This window comes from Lepidochelys olivacea, assembly GCF_965140295.1.
Source record: "Lepidochelys olivacea isolate rLepOli2 genome assembly, chromosome: 6".
NCBI classification, from domain to species: Eukaryota; Metazoa; Chordata; order Testudines; family Cheloniidae; genus Lepidochelys; species Lepidochelys olivacea.
The window spans coordinates 60,358,893-60,386,007 of NC_140416.1; the positions used below are offsets into that span (position 1 = coordinate 60,358,893).

General features: G+C 44.7%; 1 long non-coding RNA gene across 2 annotated transcripts in view; it reads right to left on the bottom strand.

The window, feature by feature from the left end:
* Positions 1–27,115, bottom strand: part of LOC311522190 — a 168,933-nt gene that overhangs the window by 127,528 nt on the left and 14,290 nt on the right. The window contains exon 2 of one of the 2 annotated variants that reach the window (XR_014712070.1): positions 6,747–7,670. The exons of the other annotated variant lie outside the window; for it this stretch is intronic. This is a non-coding gene — a long non-coding RNA (uncharacterized lncRNA). Of the gene's footprint in view, positions 1–6,746; positions 7,671–27,115 lie in introns of those variants that run through there. 2 annotated transcript variants of the gene reach the window in all.

Sequence of the window (27,115 nt, forward strand, 5' to 3'; positions counted from 1 at the left end):
GGGTGGCTGCACAGTTTGAGTTGAGAATGGAATTCTTGGCAGGGGTGGAAGTATTAAGGGAAGAGGGCATTGCGCAGGCGATATGGTGGCTTTTAAACCACAAGCTCCATTGGGGGCAGGAAGGGGGAGGATGCAGCGATGCTGCTCAGCGGCAGGAGTCCTTGGAGACATTCTAGCAAAGGGCAACAGAATTCTTCTGGGGAGTACATGCCAGAGTGGGAGGTGCTCTCTTACTGTCTTCTTGCCCTAGGGCCCTCTTTTAATGGCCCCTTGCCCTAGGCAGCACCCTCTTTTAATGCACAGATCTTTTCACCTCCTTAAACCTGAGTGAAATTAGAGATGGATGAACTAGGTCAAATTAAAAAGAAACACTCTCCCCAAAACCTGAAACTTTTGCTTTTGAATTCAGACTTGACCCTAAACTTCACTGCAGTTCGAATAGTTTAGTTAACTTTTTTTATACTGCTGTTATCTTTCCTGGGACATTGGCTGGCTTGGTTGGCAAGAACTGGTGAAGGGTTATGGTACCTCTGACTGTTAATTCCTTTCCTGGGAGTAAACCCAAGACCTGCAGTCTCCAGTGCTGTCAATCTGGTATCTTTTACCAGGATTTCGACTCACTTTTTCAAAAATGTTTAAACGGACGATTTATGGAAAACCCTCAGGAAAATAATTACTTTTTTGTACAAAGCGTTTAATCAAGGAGGTATCCAGCTCCCCCACTTTGATAAAAGAGCCTTCCGTGCTGCAGGGGGACGGAATAAGATAAGTCAGCTCAGCTTGCCTCAATTTAATGAGCTCTTTTAGGCCTTATCATTCACCAGGGGCTTTCCCCCATTGTGAACTTTACAGCCTCACCAAAAAGGGCTGGCTTTTTTTTTAACTCAGACTCTGTTTGATCAGCGCTTTCTCTCCACAATCCCCCACATCACGCTGGACCTAGTACCACTGGTGCATGTCAGCGTGCCCTAGCAACAGAGAGCTTAAGGGAACTACCAGCTCCAGACAACGTGCTGGCTGGGACTTACTAATTAGCTGCAGAGAAAGAAATGGGTGAGAACAACACTTTAGCTGGGGCAGAGAAAGCACCATGGATGGGTGATGTAGTTCTGCTGAAAGAAGATTCCCCTCCCGCAAAACCTGGGCTTATGACTCAGGCCAAGCCATTTTTTAAAAGTCTTTGTGTACAAGTGAAGCTAGCGCTGGTGAGAAAGGCTGGAGACTAATACACAGGAAGAATGTAGACTAAGGCAGTGCAAGTTCCCCAGCCCCTGCCCCCCACCCTGCCCATTCTGCCATGTGCCTCAACTCTGCCCTATAGGCAACAGCTCCAGGATGGAAAGAGGAGTTCAGGCTCCATGGCCCATTCAATCTTAAGCCTCTCTGCTGAGATCAGCAGTCTTCACCTTGAAATCACTCTGGGGTCAATTACTGCCCAGTGCAGTGACCACTAGTGGAATGAAATCTGCAAGCTCCGTTCAAACCAGATCGGTGTAGAGCATACCCACCTTCAGTCATCCATGACTTCAACATCTACATCTTTTGTGAAATTTTGAAGACATTCTGCTATGTCCCCCCCGCCTCCCTTCGTTCATTTTCTTGCTGCCGCTGCACTTCTTGGTTCTGTCTGTAAGTGGAAGTGAAAGGGCTTAAAGAGAAGTTTTTCTGGTGATATTTCTGGCCTGACCAGGAAGTACCAGAAATGTTGAGAAACAGCATGTTCTTGAGATTTCCAGCCCAGTTTTGCAAACTCAAGAGGTTTAGATAATATGGGTATGATTTTAGAAGCATCCCAATTTCTAGTGTTTATCCAAACTGAACTGCCACCTTAGAGATGAGCACCAGCGGAAGTTAATGTCCAAACTTCCCTAAGCATTAGTTCATGGTGTTACCACAGGCCCTGAGAAAGGGCCAAGCATGGTTGTGCTGCCCCAGGAGCAAATCTGGGACAGTATTATGATGAGAGTCACAATTTGGTCCCTGATGCCCTCTTTCTTTGGGCGGGGAAGTTGCACAAACCCTTTACTGTGCAGGCTGGAATACTGGGAGGAGGGGGACAGAGTCAATTTGAGGTATAGGCGAGGAATAGTGTCCTATGGAGACTGCACGTGCACACGCACACACACACACACACACACACATACACATTCATTGCAGGAGAGTAAGGGAGTGCCTTATAAACCCATACTCCCCTGTGTGGGTGCATCCTGCAAGTCACAATATGGCCCTAAACGTTGAGCGTGTGCAGGCTGGGTGCAGAGGAAAGGTTATAGAGGGACCAATTTGCAGGAGGGAGAAGGGGGTTCAGATTGGGGATTTGATCTATGTCCATTTCTAATCCAGTCCTTTTGCACTTCACTATAAAGCACCGGGCTGGAACCAGTGGATTGAAGGGGTACAACACAGCAGTGACAACAAGTTTCTACATACCACCACGACTGGATGTGGTGGGAGACAGGGAGAAAAAAGTCTTGTGGAACAGTAGTTTGGAAGGAAGAGATTTTGGGGATCCAGGTGCAGAAAGATCAAGGGCTGGGAGGAAATATCTCTTTGTGCTGGGGGGAAATGATTTTTGGGCGGTGTCACATTTATGCCCCCAGAAAGCACATAGGTTTCAAGTGCATGCCTAAACGTAACTATTTCCCTACGAGCTCGAGTTCTGGTGTTACGCCCACAAGTCAGGTGGGTAAACTGTGACTTCTAGCCTGGTCCACCTAAACATTTTTCATGCTTGTTTCTTGGGCCCACTCTATTTGGTGTCACTGCTTTCTGCAGGCATGGCTGTCAGTGACCCAAGAGAGATGATGGTTTTCCTAAGTTGGGGGGAGGAGTGGGCAGAGGGCAGGTTTTGTGCCCATCTGGGTACCTCATGCTGTCACCAAGAGTAGATGCACTACTGAGGCCAGTCTTGCCTCGTAACATCAGTGTTGTCATCTGTCAAAGGAACGGCAACAGAAAGGACACTTCTCTCTTTCTTTTTGGAGCCCACTTGGCCCGGGAGCCCAGCATAGTAGGTCTGGCTCTCCACATGTTTCACCTTATATAGTCATTTACGTCTGTGCAAAGAGATTGCAAAATGCTGCCCAATCAGAACAGCAGTGTTTTACATGCACTTCAGGGGGATTTGGAACCAGGGATTTGGCTCAGGCCCATAGTTGTTTGGGGCATTAAATGTTGAAAGCATTAAATAAAGAAGTGAGTTGAATACAGCTAGCATATCTGGGACAGGTGTCTCATTGAGCTAAATAGCTCCTGAATTTCTGTACGTGCATGTGATCACAATCTAATGCTGGCACAGGAGCAAAACACAAGAGCAGACATTTAAAATTCAGCCAGATTAAGGTGAAGGCTAAGCATTTCAATGTGCTTTACAAATGTTATCTAAGGCTTGCCTACATGAACATTTAGTTTGCAGCAAGAGGGTGGGGGTGCAAATGTACCCCATACTAATCTACCACACACTACATGCTTGTGTGGACTCTGCTGCCACACACTAAAAGTTCCCTAGTGCACTTTGATCTACTCCCACTTCAAAGCAGGGTAGCTCAAAGTGAACTATGGAACTTTTAGATGTTATACACGTTAAACTTGTAAATATTTGTAGACAATCCCTAATTGTTCCTCTCAACAAGCCTGGGTAGGTAGGTAAGTTTTATGATCTCCCGTTCCCAGATGGAACACTGGGGCAGACAGATCAAGTGGTCTTGCTTAAAGACCAGAGGACAGCAGTGTCAGAGAACAGGGCTAGAACACAGTACAGCCTGATTTCTAGTCTCTGTCTAAATGGGACTGCACATCTTTCAACTTAAAGAACTATGAACTATAATGGAGGGAACAATATGTCACTGACATGGGAGGAAGCATTAGATTAATAGAATTTAAGGCCAGAAGGGAACACCAAGATCATCTAGTCTGACCTGCATGTCGCAGGCCACAGAACTCACTCATGTAACACACACACACACACACACACACACACACCCTCCCCCCCCCAGGGTCTCTGCCAATCTGTCTTGGGGGAAAATTCCTTCCTGAGCCCAAATATGGTGATTAGATAGATTTGTGAACATGTGGGCAAAACCCACCAGCCAGACACCTGGGAAAGAATTCTCTGTAGTACCTCATAGCCATCCCCACCTACTGTTCCATCTCAGGCCATTGGAGATATTTACTAATAGCAGCTGTGGATGGGCCATATGCAACTGTAGACAATCTCATCATACCGTCCCCTCCATAAACTCATCAAGCTCAGTCTTGAAACAAGTTAGTTTTTTTGCCCCCGCTGCTCCCCTTGGAAGGCTGTTCCAGAACTTCACTCCTCTGACAGTTAGAAACCTTTGTCTAATTTCAAGTCTAAACTTATTGATGGCCAGTTTATATCCATTTGTTCTTGTACCAACACTGGCCCTTAAATAACTCCTTTCCCTCCCTGGTGTTTATCCCTCTGATGTATTTAAACAGCGCAAACATATCTACTCTCAGCCTTTGTTCTGTTAGGCTAAACAATCCAAGCTCCTTAACTCTCTTCTCCTAAGGTAGGGTCTCCATTCCTCTGATCACCCTGGTAGCCATTCTCTGCACCTGTTCCAATTTGAATTTATCTTTCTTAAACATGGGAGATCAGAACTGCACATAATAATCCAGATGAGGTCTCACCAGTTCTTTGTATAATGGCAATAACACTTCCCTATCGCTACTGGAAATACCTCGCCTGATGCATCCTAGGATTGCTTTAGCCTTTTTCATGGCCTCATCACATTGGTTGTTCATAGTCATCCTGTGATTGATCAATACACCCAGGTCTGTCTTCTCCTCTGTCGCTTCCAACTAATACATCCCCAGCTTACAGCAAAAATTCTTGCTGTTAGTGCTTAGGGCAATGTGCAAGGTCATGCACTTATTAAATTTCATCCCATTTCTATTAGTCCAGTTTTCAAGGTTGTCCAAATCTTCTTGTATGAGATTTGGGTCCTCCTCCGTATTGGCAAGACTACCCATCTTTGTGTCATCTGCAAATTTTAGTAGCACCCTTTTTGTGCCAACGTCACTAATGAAAATCTTAAATAAGACTAGGCCCAAGACTGAGCCTTGAGGAACTCCACTAGTAACCTCTCTCCAGCCTGACAGGTCACCTTTCAGGGTTAGATGACAAATTAGTTCTTTTCCATCAGTAATGTCTATGACACTATGATAACCATCCATTCCCCCAAACATGCTGTAATTATCAACATTTAAAACTACTTTTCAAACAAAATACCACTAAAAAGGAAACAAGAATGTCTTGAGCCTCACCCTGAAAGTGTGGTTTTACTTTTAAAATATAGGATTGAAAAATGGCACCAACTCACTCAAAACATCTGCTCTTGGCACATATTTACACTCACATCTGTTGACATTAGTGACAAAAAGCAGTTTTTACTGTTTTATACTCCCGTTAGCGCCGCAGAGCCAACAGCAGCAGCAGCAGCAGAGAGAGTGAGCTGCAGAGTCCATTTTTTATTGAACATCATCATTGAAGTCCTTTACTAAATTCCTATCAGCTACACTTGTACAACCTCACTGAAAACAGTACACAGAATTTTGTGGGAGATTTCGTAAAACCTCTAGAATTGGTATGATTCTCTATTCAATCCTATCACTTTCAAGAGTAATTTCTATAGAATCCTATTAAGTGTCTCTAGCATTCCATTGATTTCATATCTCTGACTTTTTATGGGACCTTTGCCATAAGTGTTTTAACAGAACCACTTTTCCAAGCAGAACTGCACTTGTTAATGTGCTCTGTCTGTGGAGAGAGAGAACATTCCAGAGTTGCAGGTTCCCAATGGAAAAGGCTTTGCTTTCTGTCCCCAAATGCTTGGCAGGGACAGGAGGCAACAGTCCCCTAGAAAATTAGGCAAAGGTAGGGAGAAAACAACTTTAAAATATTTTGTGGTAACTGTTACAGCATGGCCTTTCTTACTGTGGCTTGGAAGAATAGCATTTCTGGCAGCTTCCCAGCCCGGGGGATCATTACACCACAAATATGCCATTATGTTTATATGTGAATTGGGCAACCTAAGACAATGCTAAGGGTTAAAAAGCATTTCCATGGATCCCAGACCAAGATAACCCTCCACCTCTGTCAGAGGTGATTGTGATGTTTACACAAGAGCTTATGTAAATAAGGCAGCCAGTCCCTCCAGCACTTCAGAAAATGGGAGAGCCTCTCTGTTCCCTCTCTCCTGTATTCATCTTTTATATGGAAATGAATCTGCAGCAGCAGTGTTCATTAGTCAATGCTTTCTCTTTTTCCATCCTTCCCTTTTCTGCTATTTACTACCCGCCCTGCATGTAAATATCTTCTCATCTTGCAGCCTCCAGTCTTGAAGCTGGAGATGACATCAAACCCAGAAGCTCCCAGGACTAAATGAGACTGAGCATAGCGTGTGAGTGAAGCACCCATCCCACCCTGGAAGCCGCTGAAATTCTTCTTGAGGGGGTCCTCTAGTTTGGTTCCCCTGAGCCAGAAAGGCTCCCAAGATCCCCAGGCAAAACTACAGCATATGTATGTTACACTTGGTTAAACATCATTTAGCTCCTACTTGGCATTAGCCAAATTCATCCCCAGTCACTGGAATGTATGTGAATTAAGCAGGAGTCACTATCATCCATTCATATGGAACATATGTATATATTTTACTCTCAGACATGGCTGATAAGTGTCTACAGAAACTTTCTAAAAAAATGAATATGGGCTTAAGACCTAATGTGGAAAAATTCCGCCCAGAAGAATTTTATTTAAGAAAGTTAACTGAATAAGGGGCGTTATGCTGGACATTACACTTCAGTTATAGCGTTGCTACTGCTACAATATACAGACATAACTGAATCACTTTAAATACACCCCTAGTCAACGAGAGAAATGAGTGACCTCTGCGATGGAACACAGCAGCTGCAACTCTGCAAAACAGTAACACTAGCAAACAGGTGAGGACAGGAAGTGAATAATTTTCTATCAGACTGAAATTTTAGAGGGAATTTAGAGGGGCATAGTATAATTACATGCGTTGGAATTTGGACAAAACAACCAGGGGAACTCCACTACTCTTGTGAAAAAAGTGCCAGCAAATTTTAAATGATCACAAGGGCTCAGGGTCTAGGTTTTATATTCCATTCAGAAGATGTAATATGTAATAGACCCATTACAAAATTTAAGCCACTTCCTCCGTGAAGAACAAGCTGATTCCTGCTTCCATCTTCTCCTATTTCCTCATAACCCACAGGCAAAATGGAATTATTTGATTTCAAAAAGTAGAACGTTCCTCTGCGGCACTAAACAGACAGATACAGTTTGTGGTTACTGCCATATATATACACAGAGGGCCATTTCTAGCTAGCGGCCTTGGAACTGACTGTGTGTATACTTGCCCCTGCCTGCTCTGCTCATCAGCACACAGAGGCAGAGGTATGCGCTGCCTTTAAACTAACATTACATCATCTGGAATACTGGAAGTCTGCTGCCTGGTTCTTCACATGGGGGATGTGAGTCTTCAGCCAAGCTCCATGGGCATTACTTTTCTTTCTTCCTCATCTCATGTTACTTTTCTCTTTCAATATTTGCTTCCAAGATGTGACTAAGTGAGATGGATGAGAGATGGTTCACACTGGAGCTGCTGGGTGAAGGCAACCTGTCCACAGGAGAAATGTGGATTACTTATAAGCAGTTCTCATAATTCCAGAGATCCCAAAGCAATGAGTTAGAGACCAGAAGTGCAGTGACTATACGGCACTATCGTGCACTCAACAACGGAATACACCCAGCTTTCAATATCAAAATCACTGCTGGAGTAGCCACTGGTTTGACATCTCCAGTGGCTGGTATTTCGCACAGTGCTAAGTACACACACAGTACTACACTGCAGTGTCAGCACTGGGTGTGAGATCAAGTCCCTGCATGAAATTCAGACCCATTAACTTCCAGCCTGAAGTGCTACTGACTTCCTTCAGGTTGAACCACCGCAGTGCATCATGGGAGATGTAGTCCACTCAGGAGTCTGGACTACAGAATAGAATAGGGATAATAATGCCTCTAACCTGCAACTCCCATGAGGCAGCAGCTAAAGCACACACGGATTAATGTTGAATCAATCTGCAATGAAATGTTTAGATTCTGTTCAGCAAACTGAAATATTTCAGTCTGAGTCTGTACAACCAGAAATAAAATATTTCATGTTGATTTTCCCTACAAAAATTAAAAAAAAAACTTCAGCAAGATCAAAATTGTCCTGTGGAACATTCATAGTCTGCAGAAACTGGAAATTTTTCTTTGAAACTTTTCTTGATGGAAAATGCAATCAGCTCTAGTCTCTTGCTATGTACTGGGGGGAAAAGGGTCCAGCTCACTGCCCAGGGCTGTGTTGGCTCAGCAGGGTTTATAGGAGTAAACAGTTGTAAAACCTTGTTTTTGTCACTAAGCTCAGCTGCTGTGCTTGAATATACACTTGCTTCGCCTTTCACTGACACTAGTTTTACACCAGTGTAACTCCACTGACTTCATTGGGGCTACTCCAGATTTACACTAGTGTGAGAGGCGAATCAGGCCTAAGGAGCAGATCTGCTGAGTAGAATGATGGCTTTTTTCCCCCCCCCCACATTTCAGAGTAAAGCATTGAAGACTAAGCTGCTTTTGATTAAATGTTTGCTCCTTTGCTATCAAATTTTGTTTGTCTTTTGGAAGTTCCTAATATCTCTGTGTGCCAAGCCAAAATATTGTGTCATGCTGTTTGTTGGTGTTGCTTGCCTAACATATTAAGATATCAAAACAATAAATAATTGAGTTGTAATGACTGATGCAGATCGGTGGCAAGAATGACAGTTTTCTGACCTGGATTTAGAGCTGCCATCTGTGCAGGTCTGAAATGCAAAAGAATCTGTGCAGGGTAGGTAGGTGTCAGAGAACCTCAACCTGGAGAGGGCTGAGTCAGGTAGGACATTAGATTCTCAGTGTGAGCCAAGCATCCTCTTTGCAGTTACTTTGGGAAATCCACCTGTTCCATGAGGCCTATGGCAATAATGACTGCAGGTCCCTCTTTGTTTCTTAACAGAGTCTATGGATTTGTCTAATTAGTTCCCAGCAGGCTGGGGTGTAAACAGGGTGGATTTGATTTAAATCAAATTGATTTAAACCACTAGTCAGGAAGACTCGATTTAGCCATGGTTTTCTACATAAAAGTGCATTCTTGTTGGTTATTATAACCTTCATACATATTCTTCACAACTCAGAGATAGATGTAGGTTTCATTTTTAGAAGGCACACATTATACATTTTTAAACAGTGATTTATTTTGAAAACCTCAGATTAGTTTTACAGCTATATCAGAAAATGAATGATTGATTGTTTGGTAATTGAAAGGTAATTGAAGCAGATATTTATGAAGTCATTGGGAGGTGAACTATCTCCAATTCAACAGGTTAATCATTAATATTTGGAGGATTTTCTTGCCATGTTCTATTAAGAGGAGAACATCACCAGACAGAGATTTAAATTGTTTTATTTAACTAAAACAACAAGTTAAGTATTCTGGATTTTTTTCTTCAACAACAACAAACATATAATATTTTAACAAAACAAGCATATGTCCCTCGTGTCTCACTTTTATCTCCAGACCTCTTCTCCTTGTCCAGATTTATTCCATTCCCCCCCCCCATCTTCTATTCATTGAACTTTTTGAAACTTTGCACTTTTAGAGCGAGGTAAGAGACTGACTCTGTGTACACAAATTTGCAGAGGGACAATAGAGTTGAGGTCTGTTATTTCTCACCTCTATATATTATTTAGTTATTTAAAAATATTTTTGCTGTTAACAAGCATGTTACCTCTGGAGACACAAATCCACAGTTTGAGAACTGCAAAACTAAGCATTTCTAATGGTATCTTCTAGACTGATCACTTGGGTAGATAGAAAGATTAACCTAAATAATCTATACAGAAGCCTGTGGAACCCCATAAGCTTGGGTCCCTAATCCATGAACTACTGGAAGTCATTTACAAATCTTTTCTTAAACATTACATGGCTATATTGTCTCAGACTATAGAATTAGAATTTATAATCCCTATTCCATGATGAGATATCTTTGAGCTATAATGTATCTTAATTAAAACTATCTTTAGATAGGTTTTTTTCCTCAAAAAGCATTTTATCAAAAAAAAATCCTATTTGAATAAAAAAATCTGATTTATTTTATTTTTTAAAAAAGAATTTATTTTTATACACCCTGGGTGTAAATCTACCCCGCACTAAGTGTCTGCGTGGACCCTGCTGCCATGCACTAAAAGTTCCCTAGTGCTCTTTGATCTACTCCCATTTCAAAGGGAGTAGATGAAAGCACATTACAGAACTTTTAGTGTGCAGTGGCAGGGTCCACACAGACACTGGTGCCTCGCAGGCTACTGTGAGGTAGATTTACATGCCAGCCTGCCATAAACTAAGTGTTCGTGTAGACAGGCCCTGTTCCTTTAGAGCAGGGATGGCCTAAAGGTTTCTGCTACCCTGGGCAAAAAAATACTCTGTAGTTCACAGGAATCTGAGTGACAGCAGTACATTCTTACCTTAACATGCTTGAGAATCTGTTCTTGTTCCCCAGTGCCCCTTCTATTTCTTTATTCCTTGTTTTTTCTTTCCTCTCAAATTTCATTCTTCTCTTTTCTCTCCACTTTATTTTCACTTTTATCCTCCTTTCTTTCTATTTTCTCTCGCTTCCTTCTTCCATTGGCTCTTCTCTTCCTCTTACTCCATTCTCTTCCCTCCCAGTCCATGGTGATCTGTTTTCTTCCCAGTACCCCCAATATCCTTCTGTGACCCATTTCGTTCTCCGGGCCCCATCAGGGCTGTCGTTAGGATTTATGGGGCCCCACGCAGTATTATTAAACTGGTGCCCCTATGCCCGACTTGCTCTTAGCAACACAAACATAAGCTTACAGTATTGGAAAACTTGCCACATGCTCTTTATTAAAAACAATTTAATTGTGCCACCTTCACCCCTAACCTCTGCACAGTGTCACCTTCACCCCTACACTTCCCTCCCACCTACACTCCTAACTGCGCGCTGCCAGCTTGCCCTGCCATACCACCCCCCTGCCCAGCAATCCCCCATGCCCAGTGGTCCCTCACCCAGAGAACTCCACCACAGATCCCTATGCCCAGCAATCTCCCTCCAACAGACACCCCCCCCCCGCACTGCCCAGCACCCCATATTCCTGAGGGAATTCAGCACCAAAAAATTAAATTCTCTGCACAATATTTTAAAATTCTGCAAATTTTGTCAATAAATAAATGTGGAAGCTCCAGCATGGTAGTGACAAACATAGGCCACTGGCTGCATGGAGGTGGGAGATCACCCTGCAGCCTTCCGCCTTCCCCCTCCCCGCTCCCCTTCTGTCCTAGGATAGGGACTTACCTCTGTGTGCATGTCCACAGGGAAGCATTTTACATGATGGCTGGGATGTCAGCCATGACCCAAAATCCATTTGAATAACAAAAAGGAAATAGCTGATACCAATGGGTGAGTCCAGCCCCCATCCAGGCCCTTGCCTGCCACTGCTCTGGGCCATCAACTTCCAAATGGCCTTTCATTCTCCCTAAACTAAAGCATTTCCTTCTAATTCTGAAAAGTAAAGAGGGGCTTGGGATGTGCACTTTAATAAGAAAAGGAATTATATTCAGGCACCAGTCTTTTTTTCTGCCCTGATTTACACACCTGGTTGCCACACACGGCTCAGTGGGATTCTACTGGGGATAACTCAGGGCTAGAGTACACCGGCAATGCTAAAGTGCTGCCGTGGCAGGACTTGAATGTGGCTTGTGCAGTAGCGGCAGAGAGCTCTCCCAGCGCTCTAAAAAACCCACCCCCACGAGGGGCGCAGCTCCCAGCGCTGGGGCACTGGCTACACTGGTGCTTTACCGCACTGAAACGTGCTACGCTCAGGGGTGTGGTTTTTCACACCCCTGAGCGAGAAAGTTGCAGCGCTGTAAATTGCTGGTGTAGACAAGCCCACAGCACATAGTTTCAACAATGCTTCAACGGAGGAGCTGGAGCCATAACCAGCCAAGTCTCATTTGAACAGGGGCTCTTGTTTTGCATTATTTAAGGCTGTTTTTAAAGGTCTTTCCCATGGGTGAGGAAGAAGGTGCTGCATTTTTGAAGGGCCCTTTAAAACCCCACTCAACTCCGCACTAGTTAGAACTCTTCCTCTTTCAAAATGTAACCAGCTTGAGAGACAGTCTTGGAGATACTTGGATCCACAAGAAAAAAAAAACATGTCCCTTTTCCCGAAATAAAAGTTTTCAGCTACTCCAGCCTTGTCAAGTGCGAATCCATCTTCCTCCCCAGCTAAGAGGTCGCTCCCTCCCTTGCATTCTGCAGCCCTGGTCCCTGCTTTTCTGCTCCGGGTGCACCATCCTCCCCCCCACACACACACACTCCTTTTGTTTTAGTGTCAGTTTCCTCCTGTTGACACCGGGATATTGTGAATGAGCAGGAAAAGCAAACGCCGCCTTCTTTTATTTTCCTTTAACTTTCCCTCCTCCCCAGCCTGGTTGTGTCTGTGCCTCTCCCTCCTCCCAGCCCCGTCTGCTGCTGATCCCTGCTGGGGAAGGGAGAAGAGGAAAAGGTGACGTCCAAAGGCCATCTGGGCTTAAACTTCAGAGAAAAGGGAGGTGGAGTGAAAAGGAGAGAGATTGCAGGGAGTTGCCGGCGGGGCAAGGCACATGGACAGAAAAGGGGAGAGGTTCAGGTACAGTGTGGGGCTGCTCTCCCCCCAGGGCCACCAGCCTGCTCCCCATGAGGCCCGAGCGTGTTCGCTGCTTGCTCACTGAGCCAGACAAAGAATCCCCCCTCTGCTCTTTTCCCTTCCCAGCCTGGCTCCCCCCAGCCATCCCCAGCCCAGTTCCTCCTCCGCCCTCCCGCTCCCCAAAGTCCTGTGCCCGGCTCTACTCCCTGAGCTTGGCTCCCCCCCTCCTCTTCCCAGCCTCTGGGTGTCCCCCCCGCTCTATTTCCAGCCTGGCCCGCCCCGGCTCCCCCAGCTCACTCACAGGCAAACTTTCACTCCTGGCCCTGTGAGGCCCTGCCTGACTGAGAGCCCTCAGCAGTGGGCTAAGAAATGAGTGGGTGACGGGGAGGGGACAGGGGGTCGTGGAGAAGCGTGGTGGCCCAGCGCGGGGGAGCGGCCGGAGAGTCAAGGAGCCCACACAACAGCCAGTGAGGGTGGTGCACCAAATTTTCGGGTGCCCTGTCCAGCCGCGTATCCTGCATACGCCTAAGGAAGGCCCTGGGCCCCATACTTTCCCTCCCTTGCAACCTCTTCCTCTTTCTGCTCTCCATTCTGGGTTCTCTTACCTTTTTTCTATTGCCCCAGTTTCACCCTCTCATACTATTTCTTCATTCTCCAGTGGGTGCAGGGAGATCGTAAGATACCGTTGCCATTAACCACATACTTCTGGAATTGAGATCCTGGAGGGCACAGGCATCTCAGGCTCAAATGAGCCTCAGTCACCTCTTCTGATGGAATGTTCACCTGATCTGATGCAGAACAGACTCTGGGACACCTCAAATCCCAGAGTACCAACTTGTGTGTGTACTGGAGAGATGGGCAGAAGCAGACAGGGTGGGTCCTGTGTGCTCTGAGAACAGGGGGATGGAACCTTCTATTTTAACTGATATTGCAGCCTGCAATCTGAGCACGGGCAGCGACCGATCTTCAGGCCAAGAGATTTTAACATCTCCTGCAGTGTGGTGCCCAAAGAGACTGTCTAGTCAGTCTGTGCCTAAAGCCGTCACTGTTTTAGGCTACTGCATACATACAGCTACATTAAAAGAACATTAGGGTTAAAAAGTCAATTTAGAATATACCAGAACTAACGTTGCTGGTGAAATTCAGACCCCTTGCACGAATGTGTTCTGATACAGTCTTGCCCAACAACAGAAACAGCAGGAAGTTTGCAGTTTGCAGAGCCAAGAATGGAATCCTGCTCTCCTGGGTCCCAGTCCAGTACATTAAAGACAAGAGAATATCATTTCTGTTGTGCCACCCTCTGCCTCATTTACTGTCCATCCTGTGCACTGAATGAGGGAGGTGTCTTGTAGACCAAATAGTATGTGACCAGAGTCAGAATGCATACTCACAAAGGCCCTGAATTAAGATGGCACAGGCAGTTAAAAGCAGTACATCATTAGCCAAATATCTCCTTGGCTGATCATAACCGGCTACATCCTGCTCGGAGTGGAGTCAAAGACCAGAGGCCCATTGACTTCAGTTGGAGCGGGATTGGGCCTATGCTGAGGTCGGTACATTGTTGCTAGCTGCTAGTGGAAGCGGTACCCTTAAATGACAGCCTTTTCATGCGTAACATATACACCACACCTAGCACTTACACTTACTGTTCAAGTAGAGATATTAGTCCCCAAGGCCCAGGGGAGGTGTTGTAAAAGGAAACTTGCTTTGCCTTTGCAGTGCCTGTTCTTACTGTTATTTGTTAATCACTGTCAATGTACTCAGCACTGAACAAAAGACACAGAAAGAATTGGTTCCTACCCCACAGATCCTGCCAGCCAAACAGTACGGACAATAAGTACGACCAGAGGAAGGTTAATAGATAATAGGCATTTCTAAGCAATGTGGGTCTACGGGTAAAAATGGGGACAGCAGTTACCAGGCTCTAAAATAAACAAACAAACAAGACTCAGATTTTACAAACACATCCTAGAGATACTTTAGCCAGAGCCCTGCCGCTGGTGTGGGGAGGGATTAAATGAAATAAGTCCTTTCCAGCACACACGTTTCTAGGAGGCTATCATTCCTTCACTATTGCCAAACAGTGGGATATGCTGCCGCTTCTCCTCACTTTGGTGTTTGGCAGAATTGAGCCCTTCTTCCTGAGCGGAACTTAACTTATTACTATTAATATATGCTTATTCCTACTTGTATTACAATAGCACCTAGAGGCCCCAACCAAGATCAGAGCCCATTACGTTAGGCATTGCTCCTAAGTATAAAAAGGCACAGTCCCAAAGAGCTTACAATCTCAATTTAAGACAAGATGGGAGAGAGGAAGTATCCTCGTTTTACTGTTGGGGGACTGAGGCACAGAAAGATTAAGGGGACATTCTGTGCTGTACCTCTTTGGGTTACTGAGTTTGCATTCCAGTCTACCCAAAGAGGCCCTGGGTTTAACTTAGACAGCCCTAAGGCCCATGACAGCTGTCTTCTGCAGTGCCTGGGGAATCCTCCCCAAATCAGATATGAGACAGTTAGGACCTCTATGTCAGTGGTCTCCAAACTGGGGTGCGCGCACCCCAGGGGGTGCACAAGATGATCCCAGGGTTTTTTTTTTCTTTGGCAGCAGCTCTGCATATCCACGGCTGGTGTTCCGCTCCAGCGGTGCGCCTGTGGCAGGTCTTCTGGTCCTGTTCCGTCGGTGGCATGTCTGCGGTAGGTCTTCCGGTCTTCACCCTGGAGGTGCGCAAGCCAAAAAGTTTGGAGACCACTGCTCTATATTGTTCCAGCCCCCCTTTTGTATACAGGGCCAGAGCAAGGTGAGAATCTCACCCGAGGAGTTGCCTAAGGTCTCACAGAATTTTGTGGTAGATACAGGAACTAAATCCAAATCTCCTGAGTCCTTGTCCAGTGCCTTAACCACAAGGCCATTTTCTTCAGTGTAAACTTCTGCTCTATTAGACCGTGGACTATTCTTCCAAAGGCAGACCTCCTGTCCAGCAACCTTGTCCAACTTTGCCCACAGCACACTTGAGTAAATCTATGTGCACTTCCTCCACTGCTGTGTTTTTCATATTAAACTCAAATTACATTTGTAAAGCATTTTTTAAAAGGAATTATTCCTGTAGAATCTGGAGGAAAGCTCCCATCTGGTGATGAACTAAAGGTAGGCCACCTTTGAAACCAAAACTCTACTTGACTTCATTGGTTGGTTTGTTTCTGTTCTTACGTACTTCATGGAATCTTCCTTCATACCAACCTTACAAGCAACATTTTTTCCATCTTCAGCAAACTTCTGACCCATCTTTGAGATCATCTTCTTCTCTATCACTGTGGGTTACCTCCTACTGAGTAAAGAATCATACTAATTATAATGACAAAGACCTACTTGACTCACTTAAAGAAAAGGAGTACTTGTGGCACCTTAGAGACTAACAAATTTATTTGAGCATAAGCTTTCGTGAGCTACAGCTCACTTCATCGGCTGCATTCAGTGGATGTATTTGAGCATAAGCTTTCGTGAGCTACAGCTCACTTCATCGGCTGCATTCAGTGGAAAATACTTTCCACAGTATGCATCCGATGAAGTGAGCTGTAGCTCACAAAAGCTTATGCTCAAATAAATTTGTTAGTTTCTAAGGTGCCACAAGTACTCCTTTTCTTTTTGCGAATACAGACTAACATGGCTGCTACTCTGAAACTTGACTCACTTAGTCTCTTGTCTGTGGAGTCGGTGCAGGATTGTCACTATAATACATTAAAGAGCAAAACATCTGCCTAGTTTTAAAATACCATGTGACAGAGTTCAACCACTTCCCTTGAGAAACTAATTATTCCCCAGCCTAACAAAACTCAGTGAGGATGTTTTCTGCTATTCAATCTAATGTTTTCTTTGTTTAATTTACTCTCATCTCACCTCATTCTATTCTCTTGTACAACGCAAAACAATTCCATCAACTACTTTGCGTTTGTACATTGGTGAGTTTGTTTTGAACCCCCTCTACTCTGTGGATTTGAAAGTTGGACTTGAATGCAAATGTTACTGGGTTTGCATTCCAGGTAGGGGAAATGATGATGAAATGGGCAGAGAGAGGGGCAGAGTGAAATAATCCATCAGGCAAAGAAGGGTAAAAAAATGGAGCCGCGAGTGTGGTGAGTACAAAACATCACAAGGGACTGTGAAAAAAGGCTTGCAGAGAGGGAAAGAGAGACAGCTTGAGAGATTCTAATAAAACAACAAATGGAGCATATATACCATATGTAGGACACCAGCCTGGTTTTGAGGAGGTTGTTTATCTCTAACACATAGTGCAGACTTCTCTTTAGCTAGAAAAACATTATATTTTAACAGTGAGTCAGCCTTGAGAAAAACGTGGGTTTACTTTGCTAGAGGAAAAAGGTTTTGTGAACTCTAATTTTGCAAAACCCCAAATAAGAAGGTTCACAAAATCTTACACTTCACAAACCATGTGTCCATCCTAACCTCCCATACATGGGGCTAACAATCAAGCCCCACTGACAGCTTGATATGTACCATTTAGGCATAGTCCTGTGCTGGAGCTGCGCTGCTCTGGGAGACCTCCTGGAGATGCACTTCAGGGAGGCATAATGTGTCTGGGAGCTCCCCCGTTCACAGGGGAAACATACCCACTGCAACACCCTTAGCAGGGTACTTCATGTGCTCCCCAATTGTTCAGAGGAAAGGAGTGGGAATATGGCCCTGCTGTCTGCCCCTGCTCGTGCCTAGTGGGCGTTAGCAGGGACCAGGGCCTCTTCCTGGCTCCGGTGTGAAGTGTGAAGGAGGGAAGGCCCCCTTGCACCTTCCTTCACTGTCACAGGCATAATCAAGAATCATGTTTCGCTTCTCTCATACACTGGTTTTACACTGGTGTCATTCCATTTACTTCTGGGGAGATACTTCTGTTTTATACAAACATAAGTGAGAGGAGATTCAGGCTCTTAGGGCCAAATTCTGCTTTTAGTCACACCCCGATTTAAATTTAGAGTAACTCAGATTTACACCAGGTCACACCCAGTCCTTAGTTTTCAATCTTCCAGCCCCTTAATCAATTCAAACACCAAGCGTGTTCTCTGGGCATCACCTATTGTTCTAGCATAGCTGTAGCCAGACACCACTGAGGCTGGGAGCAGTAAATATTTATTTTGTCAGGTTGTGAAATGTCTAGTGATTCCACAAGGAAGTGAACACCATGGGAGGAAGGATGATCATGCAGTTATAGCTTAGGACTGACAGAAGATCAAGATCCCTTTCTTGGCTCTGCTGCAGTCTTCCTGCATGAACTTAACCTCTCTGTGTCTCAGGTTTCCCACCAGTAAAACAGATAATAATATAGAACAATATTCTCCCACCTCCCATGATGCGTGTGAGGTTAGATTAATTAATGTTTGCTAAGCCCTTCGAGACCCACAGATCTACAGAAGAGCAAAATATTATTATTAAATGTTACTTAGGGTGAACCTAGCGGGATGGCTAGGAATAACAAGATAAAGCCAAACAAAGGAAAACTTAGGATGAATATCAGGAAAGAAACCCTAATTGTAAATCTGTTATTAGGCAGGAAAATAGTCTTCTAAGGAAGAGGTGAAAACTCAGTCTCTTAGGACATTTAAAAATAAATGGAGTGAAAGAATATTCTGTAGCTAACAGACCTGTACTAGCGCTTTTCAATGGACACTAGCTGGTCTCTAATGCCTTACAGGCCAAATTCTGCTCTGTTTATACTGGTGTGTATTTGGAACAGTACCACTGAAGTAAGTGGACTTGCTCCAGATTTACACTAGTAAAAGTGAGAGAAGATTTGTGTCAAGGTCTTTTCCATCTGTTAAGTTCCATGGTTTATGATTCATGTGCAAAAAAAACAAGGGTGGTTAAAAAAAAAGTTGTTTTCAGTTGTGTGGTGATGAAATACAGTAACTGAAAATGCTGTGGGTTTTGAGGTTGGATTTTGTGATTAAAATATTGTTAGGTTAGGGACAGGATTGGTTGGCATGCTCTATAAGGCATTATGCTTTCACCTCTGGAGAGCTGAGTTCAAACCTGGTTTAAGATCACAAAACCAGTAAATAGACTGATTAACAGTTTTTAGAGGGTGCTGAAGATCATGATCATGACTGATGTCCATGCATTAGCAGTACAGGATGGGGACCCAGGACTGGAATAAGAGGGGGCAGAGAGAGTGAAAATAGAGCTGCATTGGCAGAAATATGGAGGGAGCCAAAGATCAGAATAACAGGAGATGATGCAGATCAGTATTAAAATGTTCTGGCAGAGCTGTGTGGGTTCAGGACTGGAGTAGCAGGTTGTACTGCAGCCATGGACTGAGGTGCCTTTGCAGAATTGTGTTGGGTCAGTGCATCTTTGCAGCTCCTGAAATTCTAATAAAGGTAAGTTTATAGTCAGTTATGTGCCAAACACTCCTTGTTATTTCAGGCATTCAGCACCATCTTTAAAATTATCTCTCATTTCTCAAAAACATTTTGCAGTTATATTGAAATTCAGAGTCACATGTTCCTGTTACAGACAAAGCACAGCTGTAAGAACAATGCTGGCTGCCAGCTTGGACTAACATTTTGAAAATGGTTCTCCCCCAAACCCCCTCTTTCATTTTCAAATGCAGCTTTTCTTAAAAGGAGGTACTCTGCCAGCATGCACATACCCAGCCGAGACAGTTGTAATCTGCTTCAATGCACTGGTAACTGCTAAATGCAAACCAGTGGACTAGACATGAGATTCACACCTGTGTAGAGGGCCAGCCCGAGGCCTATGCAATAGTTAGGTCCCATTTAAGCTCCAAAGATAAGGCTTAAGTAAGACATGAGTGATGCATAGTCCTTTTGCTGCTCCTTTGCCCTACTGTTAACAAAAAGCAGCAGATTTGCTCATGAGTTAATAGCCATTTTAATATTCTCTTGATCTAGTCAGCTGGAAACCAAATTTAGCTTTTTCTCTCTGTATTCTTGGGTACCTCCAGCTGCTTCTGGAAGGTTTTAAAAATAATTTTATATCCTTATTTTTTCTACACTTTCCCATAATTTAACTGATGCCTAAAATGCAGCAGAAGTGTGATGTACCTTTACCTTAGATACTGTAGGTCTTTTTTTGCAGAAAAGATATTCTCTCCTGGGGCTCCTGAAGGTTAGCTCATGTGGGGAGTTAAATAAGCAATAGTAATAGTTAAAAAATACCATGCTTTGAGGTTCTATTACACCTTTCAAGTAAGAATCTCCATGTGCTTTGCAGAGGGGGAGTATCATTTCCCCCCATTTTAGAGTGGGAATAGACGTCAGTGGCACAATGTGGAACAGAACCCATGGCTAGTCCTTTACTCTAACCACTACACCACACTACTATTCATGTGCTCTTGTCTCAGCTTATGATGAGCCAGTCAGTAGTTCTAACAGACTAGATATATGTATGTATTCATTTATTTATTTCTATTTTAAATAACTAAAAAAAAAAAAAAAGGCTACCCAAGGTTCTAGGAGCCTTTAACAATGCACCTGAATCTCAGCAGCATTTCAATTCAACAGGAACCCAGCTAGCCAGACACCATCAGAAACTCCTTTCCACCTGTTCACTGCTCTGGGAAGCTTGCCCATAGCCCTCTACAAAAACCCTCTCAGATATTTGTCTTCTGCAGGTTGCCCAGAAGGTCACCTATTGTGGGCCATTTTGGACCAAAAGGGGTGTGGGAAATGAGTTCCAGAGTCCCGCAACCTCTCCCGACGGTTTTAAAGTGTAACCCCATGTAGAACGCATTGCAGCAGTCTGATTGGGAGGTTACAGAAGCATGAATACTATCCTATGGGTGGGCAATACTGCAAAACTTTTACATCCCATGACCATCTCAGCCAATTAGATGGCAGGCGGTAATTCACTATACTGTATAAACAATAATTTCATCTGGAAAAAAAGTTGATGCAAAGTTTGTTTTCTCAGCCCTCCCCATGGGATAATATTGTACAACAAGAGACTCTGTGGAGGTTTACAAGCCTCTTGGGAAGCACCCAATATTGGCCACTTTTGGAGGCAGGAGACCCAAATTAGGTGGACAGTTTGTCTTTTCTGGTCTATCAGTACCTGTGTATGGTAAAGAAGCTCCAAATTCCTCTTGAATAGCTCCAGCTTAGCCTTGGTCTACACTAGCAATTTATGACAGGTTTCAGAGTACCAGCCGTATCCGCAAAAAGAAAAGGAGGACTTGTGGCACCTAAGGTGCCACAAGTACTCCTTTTCTACTAGCAGTTTATGTTGGTACAATCCACACCCCTGAGTGACGCACTTATACTGAACTAACTCCCGGTGTAGACAGGGCTATGCTGACGGGAGGGCTTCCCTGTTGACCTAGCTACTGCATCTCGGGGAGGTGGAGTACCTACACTGACAGGAAAAGCCCTCCTGTCAGAGTAGGCAGCGTCTTCACTGAAGCGTGACAACAGTGCAGTTGCATCAGTGCAGCTGGGCCCTCCAGCCTTTTAAATGTAGACAAGCTCTTAGACTAGACATAAAGAAACAGTGTGTTGAACGCTGAGCCAGCAAAGCCACCTCGCCTGCCCAAAGCTGTAGTGTGTTAGTCAGCGCCACAACCCCCTCTCCCACCTCCAGCACCGCCAGCCAAGCCTCCGTTCCAGCACAGAAACAAAGTAAACCAACAGGGGAAGTGTGGTTAATAACACCCAGGACATGCAGTTCTCGACAGCCTTCGTGGCTTTGTGATGCAGTGCTGTAAGGGAAGGAGGGTGAGCTTAACCTGTGGGAACAGGGCATGCTGCAGCAGGCAAGTGTTTGTACTTTGCTGCCAGGCCCCACCTGGCGCTGACGTACCAAGTGTCTTCTCTGACAAACAGAACAAGCTTTGGGTGAGCCTCCCTCCTACCAACTGGCTGAAGGGCACCAAGAGGCAAAGCACTGAGCTCCACCCACCGCCTTTATTCTTCTCACCTCCTCTCCTGTTATCCCCAGGGCCTTCTAGCTGGGGTGTAGCACGGTGAGGTTGCTGCTTGCAAAACCGCGCTGGAGAGTTTGGGTCTGAGGGAATGCTACTGGGGTGGGAGAGTGCTTCGAATTTATCCCGCAAAAGTATTTCTCTGGCCCCTGCTGTGGTGCTCTACTAGTACCATACACAGTATTGGGATTCAGGGCGGAAATGGACAGTTACTGTGATATCAACAGACTCTCACATTACAAATGGGCTTAGTTACATAACCACATTGACTTCTCCTCATGTGCCCAGAGCTAAACTGATCACCAATAGGCATATCCCATTAGTGAAAACTGTCAGTGGTTTCTCCCTTGTTTTAAGAGCACTGAGCAGTGACCATACATTAAGATCAGGTTCCGGGAGCTTCCACAGTCTACTGCCCATAATTTGTCTGCTTCCTGTGCTTACATGGAGGGAGGTATTAGGCATGTGGGGGACCTCAGCCCTTCCTATTGTATCTTCTACTGTTTGTTTAATTAACTGCATGAATGCAGCCAAACCTACCAGGTACATGAGGCAAAAACTCCCCTCTGGTGCTGCATCACAATGATAAATTGGCACTTCAGAGGATACCATCAGATTCTTCCACAGAGACTATGGCAGAATACAGCGCTGAAGCATTTAACAATCAGTCAAGAGATGTAGAGGTCTGCAATAAATTGAGCCATATCAATCTAAGCCACTGCAACTCACGATTTACCAAAACTCTCACTAGCAAATGTCTTAGCAGGAAACTGAAGGAAAAGCAGCACCCGAAGGCATAATTTCTGGGGAGATATATGTTGTGGTGCTCTCACCAGTGAGACTTGCAATGACACTCACAGGGAGAGAGGAGGTAGGGAGGCAAGCCACTTGCTTGGTCAGTATCCTGCCAACATGTAAAGCTGATTCTGTCCAGGGGGCCTTATCTAGGGCTTGTCTACACTGGCACTTCACAGCGCTGCAACTTTCTCGCTCAAGGTGTGTGGAAGAAAACAAACCCTGAGCGCTGCAAGTTTCAGCTGCGCTCCCAGCACTGGGAGCTATTCCCCTCGTGGAGGACCGTTTGTTAGAGCTCTCTCCCAGTGCTATGCTGCGATTACAGTGAAGATGTGCCCAAAGAATGTGTTTACTTTCTCATCCATAAAGTGCTAACACAAGAAAATGAGATGGGGTGTTCCTCTGTGGTGAAGGGCTGGGGTTGGAGCAAGAATTCTTTTTTATGGGACCTACTACCAGTGCAGTAGTGTAGGTGACAGAGAAATACCTTTTTGAAAACATTTAATTTAATTTTCAATTCAATTCAAAGTTTTGTCTTTTTTTTTTTTTTAATTACAGGAATTGCCTCAGGGGAATTCTGAAACTAAGAAGGAAGGCCACTAGTTATATCTAGCAGCCTGGATTTTTGTAAAGGGATCACTCAGTTCAACAAAAAACATTTCACACACTGGACTGCAGGCTGGAAACTTGCTGCTTTGTTCAGCTGCGTCACAACAGAGTGGTGGAGAAAAACATCCCCTGATTAAATATGCAGTAAGGGAAGAGTGGAGCAAGGCTCCATCCCATAATGCTCTGGGTAATCCAGTTAACCCTATCACGACCACTTTACTATATTAACAATGTTCTTTCACTGTATCACCATTTCATACATTTAGTGCTGGAAAAGGATGCTGGGTTGACATCCCTGAGGACGTCGTATCCTTTGTCTACAGAATATGTACAGCATGTGAAGCAGCAGTGCAAGCTTCTTTCCTCCACCTTTACCAGCTGGACCTGAAGAGCCACCTCAGTGGTGAAAGAGGAACTGAATCTTCATGACCCATTCATTCCTTGGCTTCTCAGCGGAGACAGTCAGCAGGAGGTCAATCAGCAGTGATTGTCAAGGGGAGTGTTGGGATGTGGACACTAAGGGTATGTCTACAAGTGAAACACAACAGCGGCACAGCTGCACCACTGCAGTGGCAACGCTGTAGCACTTCAGTGTAGACACTACCTATACCAATGGGAGGCTTCTCCCATCCGCATAGGTAATCCACCTCCCAGAGAGGCAGTAGGGGGCCTACAAAAGAATTCTTCCATCCACCTGGCACTGGCTATGCTGGAGGTGAGGCTGGCTTAACTACACTGCTGAGGGGTATGGATTTTTCACACCTGAGCGATGTAGTTAAACTGACTTAATTTTCATGTAGATCAGGCCCTAGACATCAACACCACTTCACAAAGGTCACTGAATAGCCTCCATATACCTGGGCAGGATTGGAGCCTGGCTCAGAGGTGAAAAGCTCTCTAATATCTTACCAATCACTTGAGTCATCCAGTCTCCCACTGTCTCATTATTTAAAATTGATATTTTTTAGTAATGGGGAATAGCAACAGTAAACAGCAAACCAACTAATGTATCATCACTTAGATACCAACATGGGAAGCACTCTAGAACTATCGCAAGTAGGCAGAGAGATACCAACGTCTCTTAAGAATGGAGTATTTTGGAGAGCACTCTTAGGTGAGGACTTTTGAAATTAGTCACATTGTTTACCAAAGCTTCCTTTAAGCCTCCCCTCCGCACAGCACCTCGGATTCTCATTGCTGCTTACACCTAGGTCAGGTTCCACACAGATTAAGAAACACGTCCATCTCGGTGCAAGGCAGCAGTGAATTTGCAGTACACCCCAACAGGACTTTGAACTCTCTGGGTCAGAATCATCAGCCTGTGAAGTCTTCTCTGCATGGTTCTAAGGGCACAAAACAGATGTGCACAAACCCAGCTTAACCAGGGGTGCCTATCCAGGTTTTCCCAGGATTGTCCTGTTTTAGAACTAGCTGTGCTGGTAAATCTCTGGGGGGCTCAGTACTCACTGCCAGCTGTCCAGTTTTATGGGCTCAGGATCATCCTGGGTGTCTGGGGTTTTTTGTACCTCAGAGGTGGCAACCCGAAGCTGAACTAGCTACCTGGGATTCCCCCAGTGTAGGGCAATTTCCAGTCTGCCTAGGACGGGGCCAGTGAAGCAGCTGTTATGCCACCTGTCCCTCCCAAACCCAGCACTGGGGATATGTCCAGGGAAAAATGTGTCTGGCTGGGGATCTACCACTAAGTGCACTTGATTTCCAGCTACTGTAAGGCCACTTTGGACCATAGATAGCTGCTGTAAAATAGAACCGCCCTGAGGATGCTTTAAATTGTGTGAAGGACCAGAAGTTTGTGTGCTGACTCCCAGCTCAGGGAGCCAGAAATAAGGCTCAAAGTCACCTTGCTGAACTCCCTCTGGATTTGCACCAAGCACAGCTCAGCCAGCCCAGTGAGTCTTGGCCCTTTTAGCCATGTCTAAACTGACAAAGGGCTAGGCAATGAAGACACTGCCTTTTGTTCCCGTCACCCTCACAGAAGCTCTGCACTGAACTCTTTTGGGGCCTACCGGCACATCCCCTAAAAGCTCCAGCTACTTACAGCCTAATACTCCACTGCCTGACACCTTGTGCACATGAGGAAGGGGAGAGCCAAGTGGATGAGAAATGCTACCAGTTGTGTAGGTGAATGGTTAATTCTGCTTGGTTGTGTTTTATATCCACTTTGCACTGACTCTGTACAGGTACAAATGACTACACAAGGTGCTAGGCAGAGCAGAGTAAGATCCTTATAGTCTCTGGCTCATCAGTTGTCCCTGTAGGTTCCAGCTTTGCTTAGGCCTCTTGGAGGCTGGTGACATTTGAAAGTTGGTAGAAAAACCTCATACGCATTGGAATGGGTCAAAACTATGGATGTGGCCATCAAAAACAGTGCTGAATTTTAGTGCATTCATTCTCTGAAAAAGTGGACATGGGTCAAGCAATTTTCATATGCAGAGGCTGCAAAATCATTCTAGGCACATACTGTTAAAAAAAAAACAACAAAACCATTACATATATGCTGGGCTGGTTTTAATAGCCTCCTCTCTTACTCTGCCTGTCCAACCAAACTGTCTACACTTCTGTTGGAGACAGGCAGAGTTGGGGGAGTAAATGAGAAGCTCTGTGCATAGTCAGGGCTCACCAGTCATTACTGCAATATGTTTTCACTGAAGTGGGGGAACGGATGCCTCCCTCAAGGAGTGCAGAGTTAGTAGATTACTCCTCTGGTCTTTCAGATGATGGCTTGAATTCCAAGGTGAAGTGCAATGATTAAAATTGATTTAAATGCAGATTTCTGTGCTGAATGTCCCAAGGGACCAGATTGGGTTGGGGCTGGGGAGTGAAGGGCATTCAACACAGCAATCAGTTTTAACCCACCTTTCAAAAATTATTTTTCCATCTGAGGGAATCCTCTTTGTTCTTGCTGGCTCACTGAGGAGATCCCAGAATGCAATATCACAATTCACAAAAGTCTCATTACAACCCATGATATTTGTGATCTGCCACAGAATGATGCATTCTGGGACTCTCTTTGGTGAACCAAGAAGAACCAAGATTTCGTAGCAGGGGAAAATATTTGTAAAAGGTCAATTAAAATGCATTTATGTGCTTAATTATCCTCTCTCTATAGCCTGATTAATGAGTATGTTCAGCACAGAAGTCGAACCTTATCTCCATATTAATGTTTGCCTTGCACTTTCAAATTCTACTTAAGGAATTTTTAATCAATTCTTTTTTTACAGTATTATTAGTTTTATGGCAGCCTTCAGAGGCTCAAGCCGGTAGACCACAAGTGAAAATGAATTCGATCTAATATGGTCTCCTTTTGTCTCAGCCACAAAACTGCAACACAACATAACATGACTGGCAGTCTCTTTCCAGAGGAATAGCCAGGACTAGAATATTTGGGGTATTGCATGTCTAGACTAAGTGCATCATAGCAGAGCTATTTTAGGGAGCCTGTGATAAGAAGAGCAGGTCATAGAACTAGCTGGAGAACTTCGTATAGCAATGGCCTGCACTCTTTATTGCTGTATCCAGTTTCCCATTTCCCTGAGCCCTAAAATTCACCCCGATTAAATTAGACAAAACCAGTCAGAGCCAGCTGCTAGGTTTGTCCACAGAAACCAATACTGCAGTCAAACACACTGATTGACAAGGACTCCTGTGCCTTGCAGTTAGAAATGACCCTGAACCAACTAACTACCTCACCCTCCCAAGCATCCATACCTAACCTTGGGAAGTTGGGATTCGGATCCAGAGCTGAATTTGGCAACTAGATTCTCTCTTTGAACCCAAATCCTAGAACCCAAACCCTGTGAACTTGGGGGAATTTTGGATCTGAACATTGTGTCAGATCTCAACCAGTACTTTTTCTCTCCTCCTTCAGCCAAGTAAAACAAGAGTTTTTCCCTTTTTTAATGGGCAAAGACTCAACCCACCTCCACCTGCTCTGTGATCATTTGCCGAATGGCAGAAAACATAGAAAACAAAA